The sequence below is a fragment of the Protopterus annectens genome, chromosome 10.part0 (genome assembly GCF_019279795.1).
Source record: "Protopterus annectens isolate FY-2018-M chromosome 10.part0, PAN1.0, whole genome shotgun sequence".
NCBI classification, from domain to species: Eukaryota; Metazoa; Chordata; order Ceratodontiformes; family Protopteridae; genus Protopterus; species Protopterus annectens.
The window spans coordinates 327,074,144-327,086,190 of record NC_056744.1 but is presented as its reverse complement, the minus strand read 5'-3'; the positions used below and the strand labels follow the sequence as shown (position 1 = coordinate 327,086,190).

Sequence of the window (12,047 nt, the reverse complement as noted above, 5' to 3'; positions counted from 1 at the left end):
GAAGGCACGCCCATTCACGCATGTCTTTCGGAGGCCACTTGACTCCGGGGAGGACATGCAGACTCCACACAGAAGGCACTCCAGCCATGAATCGAACAGGAGAACCTCTTGCTGTGAGGCAACAACGCTACCGCTGTATGACCATATGAGCGTGAATTACCTGAGTATATTATCAGTGTGTGTGTTATCAGAGAAAGCACAATAACACTAACAGAAAAGAAAGAGTAATTCCATAAACTAAATATATAAACCACCTTCACATAGTCACTGCTCTTAACCCAGTACTCCCTGTTCTTGTCCCTTCATAAATTTTATGTTGATAAAACAGCATTGACTGATTTTTACTGCTTTTCAGTGGAAATGCTTTGTCCAGGATTCATGTCTTCTCTCAGTGGTGGTTTGTGCTCTAGTTGTGGGAAGAACATTCAGTTTTGTTGTTTAGATTGTTGTAGAACCATTCCAGAGTATATGCGCTTGCCCTTACATTTAAATATCTTATTATGTTTTAATTATGAGCCATTTTCATATGGATTTGGACTAGAACATATCTGCTACCGTATGTTTATCTCCACTTTATTTCTTCCCTGGATATAACCAGGGGTATGTGAGGATGTGAAATGATCACAATTATTGACCTGAATTTAAGACACTGCATGTATGTGGCACTCATGGCTTTAAGCAACCTCTAAAAAAAGCATGCAGGAACATGGCTGTCTCTTAAACCATCTCTCTCTCTCTGCATTAGGAGAACATTCTGGAAGATCATTAATTACTATACAGATGTTAAGTGTCATATTTAAAGTCTATTTTAATTAACTTCTCTAACAAATCTCTGTGTTGTTCGCCATGTCAGGCCACCATTCTACAAGCTGTCTCTAGGAATGTTATTCTGTCACTTCCTGTAGTGTCATTTAAGACATGAAGTCTTACTTGCTTATATGCATCTTCTTTCACTGGCCATATGAACAAGTGATGAAGGTGGTGACACAGTGGCTGAGATTTCTGCTTGTCATCCAGAGTCTGGAGTTCAATCCTTGTGTGGAGTCTGTGTATTTCTTATGAGTGCAGAGGTTTTCCCCAGGTATTCTAGTTTCCCCTTACCTCTCAAAAATATGATGGCTTATTTGCTGCTATAACTTGTCCATATATATTGCATTTACCTTTGTTGTTATGGCTGAGGACATGACTGAAAAGAGATCTGCCACAGATCAATTCACTTACCTAGGTAACAAATAAACTGAATTATGCCTGGTTTGGGCTGGGTATACAGGGTGATTGATAGGTCTGTGTTGCTTGCTTTCTCAGTATGAGAAGTACATACTACAGAAATAGGAAACTGACGCTTAGTGCTTTGAAAACCATATGCAGTGGCACCAGTATGGTTCCTGATGGTGCACCTCCTCACGCAGAAGTGTTTCTTTCTTCTTTGGGATTCTACATAGATGTGGGAAAGTATCTTCAGAGTTTAAGAATGATGTTAAATGCATGCTTTTATTTATTATCGATTCTATTTGCACATGCACGCAATAAACGGTTCCACCCTTTTTCCACTTTATCCCTTCTTAGACCTCCTTCCCTTGTGCCTTGATCACCAAAACACCTCCCGTATCTTTGTCATGGTTAGTGAGCACCATCCCGTCAAACCCCCACGGTACCTCTATTTTCGCAGATACTGTGTACCCCCCTAACTAATTCATCAGGGAGACTCCCAGGATTTCCCTCTCAATGTAAACATGGACTTTTTGACAAATGGAATGTGCCCAGTGCTGGTTCAGGGAGGATTTACAATGGGAGTGACTGTTGCTTCACCAGAAGATCATTGACAGGAGGGGCCATCATGCTTTATACGAAAGTTCTGCCAATGCCGTCTGATTTGTATATCCTATCTTAGACACAGCACTGTAGTGTTTCACAACAACAGTGAGACAGTGCTGAGCATAACAGACAGAAAGTCTGGATCCCTGTCCCTCCCCCAGGAAAGAAAAGTCACTGTAGGCATTCAGTCTTTTCCTGCTTCTCCCCCCTCCAGATAGCTGAGTTTGCTACTAAACCCTGTCTGTTGACACTACATTTTAGAGCAAAAACCTCTGTGCCAACAGGCTGCCCTAGGAACAAATTATGGGTCTTTAAGTATCTCCACAAGTCAGTGCTTGCAGCCATATGAACTGATTTTTCACATTTCAGCAAGATGCAGTTTTAAAGGAAATGGTGTTTTGTTGCCAGTAATGTCTGCAATGTTATGGAGCTTTATAGTGCAACAGTATCAAAGTACGTCATAATTAATCAGGGGAATAAGATATATGTATCTGTCTTACTTTTATTGATTTACTTTGCAACCATATCTGCAACAGTCGTTTGCTGAGGCCCCTTGCACCCTTGCAGGAAGTGTCTAGTCCTGTTAACATTCTACATAAGCACAGCTAGTGTTTAAAGGGTTACATTTCCTTTTTTTTTTTCTTTTTTTTCCTTTCTTTTTTTTTTTGCAGACTGTTGCCTTCTTCCAAGATCAGAGACAAATGACTATTTTTATTTGACATTCCAGTAATGAGGATAATGCTGAACATATGCCGCTGTGCTGCTTAGCCAGCGAAAAGTGTTTGCAGTCTTGTAATTTAAACAGAAGAAAAAGAAATTCAGACTGGAGTGTGCGATAGCTGTACATTCCAGCATGGCATTTGTCGCTGACATGACTTTACTTAGATTACACATTTTCATACAATATGGCTTTCTCTATAGGCTGTGTACTATGAAAACATTGTTAGACATTTCTTTCAAACGTCTCGAACATTTTAGCTTAACATTTCAGTTTCCTTTCATATGACTTCCATTAGCAGTGGGATCAGGGTTTCCATGCAACTGCTGAGTAAATATCTGCTAGTGTTACTGAGTCCAAAACAGAACTTCAACTCCAATTACATCACTGAAACCACACATTCCGTCCCTTTCATGAGAACCGTGGTACAGAGCTTCCATGTCGGCATAAAGAGCATATGGTCTTTCCTTGTGAAAAGACACTGTAAAATATATCTGATGGAGTGGAGACACGTTTTATAGATAATTCCGGTGTGCTTTATTGTATTATAAAACAGTTTGCTTTATTTAGGCTTTGTGGCTTGACTAGGACTAGCGATTAAAGTTTGCCCTTCACATCTTTTGCTTATGGGGTTCAGTCGAGGCCTCTGAGTACTGTGTGGTATTTGCTTCTATATCTTTGCCTTCAGTGTTGTCCTGTCCATCCTCCAAATATGCTGGCATCTCAAAAATATATGTTGATATATATATATATATATATATATATATATATATATATATATATATATATTTTTTTTTTATTTGATTTTGTTTTGCATAGTTATTATGGCTCTGTTGTCATGGCTAGAGAGTCCACATTATAGTTCACTTACCTGGTTACCAGCTGAATAAAATAAAAAGTAACAAAGAAAAGGCCTAAAACTACATATTGTTTAAGAAACATGCTGTAAGTTGTACATTGCTTATCTCAAAATGTTTATGAAACATGCTGTAAGTTGTAAATTGCTTATCTCAAAATGTTGAAATTCTAGATTTGCACGAAGGTACGTAGTAGTTATTCTAACTACTAAGTTGTTTTACCCTCTGAGTTATCCTGCTGGTTAGACCATTCCAGTTTGGAGAGAAGCTTCAAGTTCTGAGGCGGGAGAAACAGAGAGTAAATTGTGACATTTTGGTGGTTAATGCAGTGTTGTAGTTTCACTGAGAACCTGGCAAATGCAATCAGATTTGGCACAGAACTGAAAGTGTAGACAAATCACTGAGTATAACTGACTCTTTCCTGGGTATAGGACATTACGTTACAAAGACGTACATCTGGAGAGTTTCTCCCCGGGCCATTCGCTGAAAATTGGCTTTGTTCCAAGATGGTATTTCCCAGTAAACAAATGTTAAATAAATAAAAATAAAATAAAATATGTAGTCTTCACATTGCAAACAGTGCTTAATTCTCTGAAACATTTGATTCTGACCGCTAAATGAGGACAAAACTGTGATAGTAACATAAGTTGTAGTGATGGCACTTCCAGTTACTATGACTCGTCTGTATGTAAAGGTGCGCACTGGTCTGAATAAAGGACTGCCTTATGGCTATCTGAAAAAGAATAGTGGGGTTTCATGCCATCAGGAGGCTGTTGTCATATGTGACCCATACTGTTTTATTTATTTATTTTACATTTGTTTAATGGGAAAGTCCGACTGGACACAGGTCCATTTTCAGCGGAGGCCCGGAGAGAAAAGCTCCACATTACAATATATTACATGAGAGTAAAAAGAAGTAGAACATACATACATATGGCATATATACACATCAGGACAACATGCTGGTGATTAACAAACATGCATATAGCATACATACACACAACAGGACATCATGCTAGTGATTATTTCTTACAGTAGACAATCAGGTACATTTTTTTTTCTTTTGCAGTTATAAGTTTTGTAAGGTAAATGTATATGGGTTTGGAAGCTTTCAGGGGAGAAACTGTTTATACATAGCTGTACCCTGGCAAATTCTCTTGGTATGGATTAGCCTGGCATGAGCATAGCCAGTTACTTATATAGTGGGTTTTCAGGAGTTTTTTGAGTTGGCTAAAGGAGGTGGTAGAAGTTATTTGACTTGGTAGTGTGTTCCAGGTTTTGGCAATGGTGTTGGCAAAGATGGACTTACCAGCTTCGTTTTTATGTTTGATGACATTTATGAGGTTTTGGTTACTAGATCTTAAGGCTCTAGAGGGAATGTTTATTTGATATTTGTTTACAGGGAAAGTCTGACTATGTAAGAAAGTACCCATTTTCAGTGGAGGCCTGGGGAGAAAAGCTCCAGTTACATACAGGCATGTACAATCATTATACAGATAACATAAAAATTGTATAAGTTACAAGTACATATAGAGGTGTAAAAATAAAACTTTATACAGATAGCTACAAATTACTTGAGTTACAGATAAACAGTTATTTTGATATGGCGCAGAAGGTAACTATTCAAGTAACTGATGTAGACGTGCAAGTAAATGATACAGACTGAATAGAGTACAGATGGACAGAGAGTGAAAGAGAGTTGCAGTCAGGTCAGATCTGGAGAGGAGATTAGCCTAGATCAGAGCAAGGACACAGCCAGGAGTTGATCCTGTGTTGTTTCAGTTCTGAAGGGAGGTAGGTTAGTAGCAGTTCTCACAGTAAGTGGGAACATGTTCCCTGCTTTAGCAACATATTGGGAGTGCAGGCTTTGTCCAGCCGCCTTAGAGGGTTTGTATACAGAGAGAAGCTCTTTATCTGCAGACCTACGTGTTCTGCTTGGGTTGTAAGGTGTAATGATATTTAGAGCTGGGCAGGCTAGAGGTGTGTAGACCATGTCGTGGAGTGTTAGAAGTTGGGTATATAGTAGGTAGTTGGGGAAATCTAGCCAGTTTGCTTTTTAGTGGCAAACAGTGATGAGTTCTAGTTTTTGATTTGCTGGCAGACTTGGTCACTTTATTACAGCACTGTTCCATTTTGGATCTAGAAGAGCTCTGTAGATTGGTAGGTAGTGGGGTGCTGTAAAGCAGGGAGGGTACAAGAAAAGTTTTGGCAAGGGTGGTTTTGGAAGAAGATGTTAATGTGTGTTTGTTTCTGTAAAGTGTGCCAAGTTTCTGGTGGGTTTTCTTTATGTTTTGTTGAATTTGAAGCTCAAAACAAAGGTGATTTTCTATGACTACTCCCAGTAACTTGGTGTGGTGGACAATTTCAGTGGTAGTGGCATCAGCAAAGATAATTCTGAAGTTGTTCAGATTAGTAGTACAGTTCTTTGGCTGGAAAAGAAGCAGTTAACTTTTTTGGGGTTGAGGAATAGCTGGCAATTGGTAAGCTAGGATTCAACAGCAGACAAACTTTGCTGAGTATTGAAGAGAAGCTGGGGTAGTGTGTGAGAGGTACAAATTATTCTGGAACCATCAGCACATTGGATGAGTGTACCACTAGTAGATGCTGTACAAAGGACTTTAGTAAAAATATTAAAAAGTAGGGCTGCTAGGATGGATACCTGTGAGACTCCAGTGGGATTTACTAGAAAGGGGGGAGATAACACTTGACCATTTTACAGATTTTCGATTGTGTAAATAACCATGGAGCCAATTTAGTGTAGGAGGGGTAATTCCTAGGTTAAGAAGCTTGTTCAAGAGTAAATACTAAGACACTGTATTGAATGCCTTTTAGAGGTCAAGAAATAAAGCAGATACATAGCAACCTGAGTCTGTAGCTCTGTTTACAAAGTCGGTAAAGGTTAGGAGGGCTGTAGTTGTGCTGTGGCCGGGATGAAAACCATGTTGTGTGTTTGTAAGGAGGTTGGTTTGCTGCAAGTAATTTATGAGTTGGAAATGGATACATTTTTCCAGTATTTTAGAGATGGGGAAAGTATGGCTATGGGTCAAAAGTTTGGTGGAGTTACCTCCTTTGTGAACGTGATTGATGTGGGACTTTTTCTAGATACTGGGTACTTTGGACTCAGATATGGAGTGGTTGATCAGGATGCTGACTGGGTATGTTATAGAGTAAGTATGGATCATTTAATCAGGATGCTGACTGGGTATGCTATGGAGTCAGATATGGATCGATTGATCAGGATGCTAACTGGGTATGCTATGGGCTCAGATATGGATTGACTGATGAGGATGCTGACTGGGTATGCTATGGAGTCAGCTGCTAGTTTTAGGTATACAGGTGGGAGGCTGTCAGCGGAGTTAGAGCAGGGTTTGAGTTTATGCAGTAATCTTTTTATGAGGCTTGTATGTACTGGTTGAAGAGCGAAAGTGGGATGGTTCTTAGAATGTGATTCTGTGTGATGGGGGTAAGGAGGGTGAGAATGGTCTCGGTCAGGTGAATGGGGAGTATGAGGGGTAGATAAAGATGAAAAGTGACGGGTATTGGAGGTTTTAGTGATGAGTAATTGATTATATTTTATTATTTTTTTTTTATTTAACATTTGTTAACTGGGAATGTCCGACTTGGAACAGAGCCAATTTTCAGCAGAGGCCCGGGGAGAAACACTCCAGATGGATGTCTTTGTAATGAAGTGGATGTTAGAGTCTTCAGCAATTTGGGAGGGAGGGGCATTTAGTGAAACCTTGGTTTCTGTTCCAGGGTGGAGTAGAGTTGTGATAGTGGACCAGAAATTTTTGGATTAGTTTTGTGCTTCTGTTGTAGCTGACTATAGTATAGCTGTTTGTCTTTGGTAACAAGTTTTTTAGTTTAGTTTTAAACTAGTTTAGTTTGGTTGCATAGCTGTTTAACAGTAATTAGGTCTTGCTCTTTGTTTCCATAGAGCCCAGGCTGTGTCCCTTTTTTCATAGGTTGTTACATTCCTTAATTAGTCAGAGCATGGCATTTTTGATTCTTTTGGTGCGAACTGGAGCTAAAGTATCTAGTAATTTTAGGAAGCAGTTATTAAAGTAGTGTACTGCCTTGTCTAGTGGCAGTACCTTTAGTGGAGACCAGTTTATTTTCCGTAGTACTTCATTAAATCTGCCAGTTTATGTTGGCGTCTCCTAGAATGATAGGTTCATGTTGAAATGTTTGGGTGGTCCAGGAGAGTATGTCTTGTAGAATAGGGGTGTTATTACCTGTGTGATATAGAGAAGAATTATGCAAATTCTCTTTGTATTGTTAAGGTTTAGGAAGGATTTCAGCAGTTCTGCTGTGGAAAAAGTAGGAGTATCCTTTGTGTATGGTGTGATATTAAGGTTGTCAGAATACAGTAATGCTAAGCCTCCACCTTTCCTTTGGGTTCTATCAGACCAGAGTATGCTGTAGTTGGGTGGTAGGAACTCAGAGTTAGGTATGTTAGGCTTTAGCCAGGTTTCAATGAGGGCTAGTATGTCAGGCTTGTACTGATCTATCCAGGCATGCAGGGAGGATATTTTGTTATCTATGCTTCTTATGTTGGGGGTCATAATGTTTCATGTTTTATGGAGAGATTTGTAGTCATGATTATTGGTAGGAAGGGTTAGGGTGGATGTCACTTCATTGTGATAGTAGAGATATTAGATAGGAGTATATTTTGTTCAGTTTTTTACAGGGGGAGGCTGTAAGAGGTATGAGATGGGGTTTGCTGTGTGTAGAGTCCAGGAATTTAGGGACTAAGTAATTGGTAAGTTGAGCTTACAGCTGAGGGGAGACACTCTGGAAGCTATAATGGTGTATTTGGTGGTTGGAGCCATGTGTATCAGTGGGGATAACTATTCTGCTAGGAATGTTTCACGATTAGTACATTAGTACACTGTATCTCATTTTGTTATACCTACCAAGAAAATGGTAAATAACCAGTAAGGAATGTAGACTACAGAGAGTCTGTACATACATACATAAATAAATAAATATATATATACATACATGATATAAGAAAGTCCATATGAGCATGGGGGAATCTCTGTAAATAGTTCCAGGTCATATCATTAATGAATGCCAAAATCATGCCTAGGGCTGCATGCTCAGGTGCCTAGAGCTGCAGTTCTTGAAACATAGGGCTGAGACACTTGTAATAACTATCCAAATGGGTGCTTGAAGAGGAACTGTGATGGGTCTGTCCTTCCTTTAAGGAATGAAGCTAACAGTATCAGATATTCTCTACACTGGCAAAGATACAAGGTATATAGATAAGAAGGTATTCTCCCCTGCAGACCGCAGGTAGAATGAGTAAGGTCCAGTCAGTGATGCTGATCTAGCAGTACAGAGATTAGCTACCTGTTGTAGTGCTGTGACTTCATCTGAAATACACACCTGGGTTACTGAAAAGTCAGTAGGGATGGAAAAGAATGACGCATTCCGCAACAGCTCTTCCTTCCTGGAGTGAAGATAGGCAGAGACTGGCACATCAGGTGTGTGACTTACAACCATACTGTATCATTAAGGACTATGGATTACAGTTGCTAGTGTGCTTTCTGCTTAGCCTGTATCTTTTTGTACTGAAATGTACCACTTCATTACATCCTTCATCAACAGAAGTCACAGATCTCTACAGTGTCAAACTTGTGACTTCAGTGCAATACACATGAATAATGAAGTAATGAAAATGACTAGGTATCGTGTGTGTGTGTGTGTGTGTGTGTGTGTGTGTGTATGTCTGTATTGCACCAGCAAGAAATAAGATGAAAACCCATCTAAAAGTAAGAAAGTCCTGAACTCTTTAACTACCAATGCATTTGTAAGAAAAAAAATCTTTAAAAAAGATTCTGAAATGCACAATGAAGCACATGCAACTTTCTGAATGTTATTTAACATTTTATTTAGGTCCCTATGCCCACCAGCTAACCTTCAATATCATAATGTTTTAGCAGAACTCAGAATACAGAATGGCCAGAATTATTTTGCTGAATGAGGTAAAATGTTGCATTTGACATTTAGAAACTTCATATGACCTACCCACTGGTACTACTTGATGGGGAGTAAGGTATTAGGAAAGCAGCTTATTCCTTTTAATATACCCTGGTTGAGCTGTCCTATGTGGACTGAAGGGGGGGGGGTACAGAGTAGAAAACACTTGCCAGCATCATACTTTTTTAACTGTACTTTAGGGCTGCATGCTGACATAATCACTCTGGATGCTGGTAATACATTAGGTGGGATCTTTGACCATGTGACCACCCCTAGATAAAGAATAGCCATCCTCCTTCATCCATCTATTCTGCCATTCCAGCAATCTCACGGAGTCTCAGCCTCAACCAGGGCTCAAATTGAGATCAGTCTAAGCCAGTCCTCCTCAATAACCAACCCAGCACCTGCTCCACCAGGCTAGACATGCCCAGCAGCCCCCAAATATGCACTTCCAGCCTCCCCTCACCCAGGCTATGTGTGCCTGTGCTTCCTGATGCTGTATCATGTGTCTGAGATGCTAATCATACTCAGGTTACCTGGGTCTTACTTGTGGATTTATCCCTCTGTCCCACTAGGGTGTCGATTTTTTTAACTTTAATGCAATCCTGTAGCATTTAAAATCATTTTCAGAGTTTAAAACATATTTTATATATGTTAACCACATTCACCCATGTCACCTGGCCATCATGCAGCCTCTCTGACTGTTTTTCTTCTGAGCTCTTCCTGCTCAGTGTAGCCCCACTCCATTTGCCCTTGCTACGGCTGGGGTCACTCCGCTCCCATACCCTACCCCCATTCCCACCCACCCCTCATATCATTTAATTTATACCCTCCTTGTCCCCTTCCCCTCTAATCCCTCCTCTTCCTGCCCTCAGACCCACCCCAGGCTGTTATACCTCACATCTTGGTTATCACTAGGTCTACTTCACTACATAGTACACACATCCTACCTCCTTACTAATTGAATCATGCCTCCTTGCACTCCTTCTTACTCCATAACTATTAATTACAGCTATATCACAATCTACTTCTTTCTCTCTGGCATACCACTACTTATCTTTCTCTTTAACAGAACCAAAATATTTCTACCTTTCCTTTACATATCTCCTTTGCTTCTACTTTACCCTCTCACCTCCCAAAATATCCAACTGACACTTTAAAAGCTCCATCTCCAACATCCACTCACCCTAATGTCTTTGCTCAACCTTCTCACTCATTTCCAATCTACCCATCCATCTGTCCTCCAAATATTCTCCTCCCCAAAATCAAATTTCTTCTTTCCCCCCAAACTTCTCTCAAAAGTAAAGTTAAGTACTTCATCCACTACCCTTCTCACTTCCATGTTAACCCCCTCCTTAAAACTCTTATTACTCTCAGGTGATATTCATCCTAATCCAGGGCCTAACTCTCCCTCCCCTGTCAACAGCTCAACTGGCATGACTCTGCCTAAGAAACATACATCTTTTTACTCAATGAATATTAGAAGTGTGCTGAATGCCCTCTACTCACTCCCCAGATGTTGTTACCCTCACAGAAACTTGGCTAAAAAACATCTGAACTCTGATAAAGACTTTCACCCTCCAGGGTATAACATACTCTGACTAGACTGCCACAAAAAAAAACAAAAAAAAAAAAAACAAAAGGTGGGGGAGTAGCCATTATCTACGCAAACCATTTTAAGCTACATTACTAGATAAACAAACCCATTCCTTTACGCCTGCAGAACTCCTAATTGCCAACCTAATTCTCAACAATCATGTTAAAATTACTGTAGCCGTCATTTATATACCCACTGGTGACAAGCCCCCCACTTGAATATGGTCTCTCCTGGCTTACTCAACACATACATAATGAAACCATTGCCCTGGGGATGTCAGTATAAACTGGCTATCTCTCTGCTCACCTAAGTCCACTTTAAGTATCAACTTGCATGGCTTCACACAGCTTATCTCTACACCTACCCATGCTAATAAAACACCCAGCTCCAGCTCACTGATTGACTGGATATTAGTTTCAGACCCACATAAATATCACAACCCTGAAACTCTGCCTGACTCCCTAAGCGATTACTCTCCAGCAAAAGTAATAAGATAATCTCCTCACTTCTCTAGACCACATAGATACATTGAATCATACAAGCTAGCCAACTTTGGCCCTGTAACTTTTAATACCTTCGGCTCCAAACTAAATTGGACTTTTCTGACCAGTCTCCCTCTAGATGAGGCAGTAGACACATTCAACAAAACTTTCCTAAATATTCTTAACTCACTGGCTCCCTTACAGACCATACATGTCAAATCTAGCATAAGCCCCTGGTTAACTAATGCTACCCGCTCTTTGATGAAAACAAGAGATAGAATGTGGACAACCTGGGTTAAAACTAAGCTCCCCATTCACTTACAGAATATAAAGAACTCAGGAGCCTTGCAAAAAACATAAATAAAGACAGAAAAGATTTCTATAATAACCCACCTACATCACAAAGATTAAATCCCAAGAAATTCTGGCACTCAGTAAACCAAATTCTTCATCCAGGTAACCCCTCATCTGCTAATCCCTCCCCAACAAATACACCCCAAGAGACTGCTACTATCTTCAATTAATACTTTATTGAATCCATTAGTAAGATGATAAGTCATACCCCTTCTAATTCTGACATGAAATATCCACCA

The 12,047-nt window shown here is 39.9% G+C and overlaps 1 protein-coding gene across 3 annotated transcripts in view; it reads left to right on the top strand.

The window, feature by feature from the left end:
* DNM3 (dynamin 3) overlaps positions 1 to 12,047 on the top strand; it is a 2,680,418-nt gene that overhangs the window by 2,020,400 nt on the left and 647,971 nt on the right. The window lies entirely within an intron of this gene.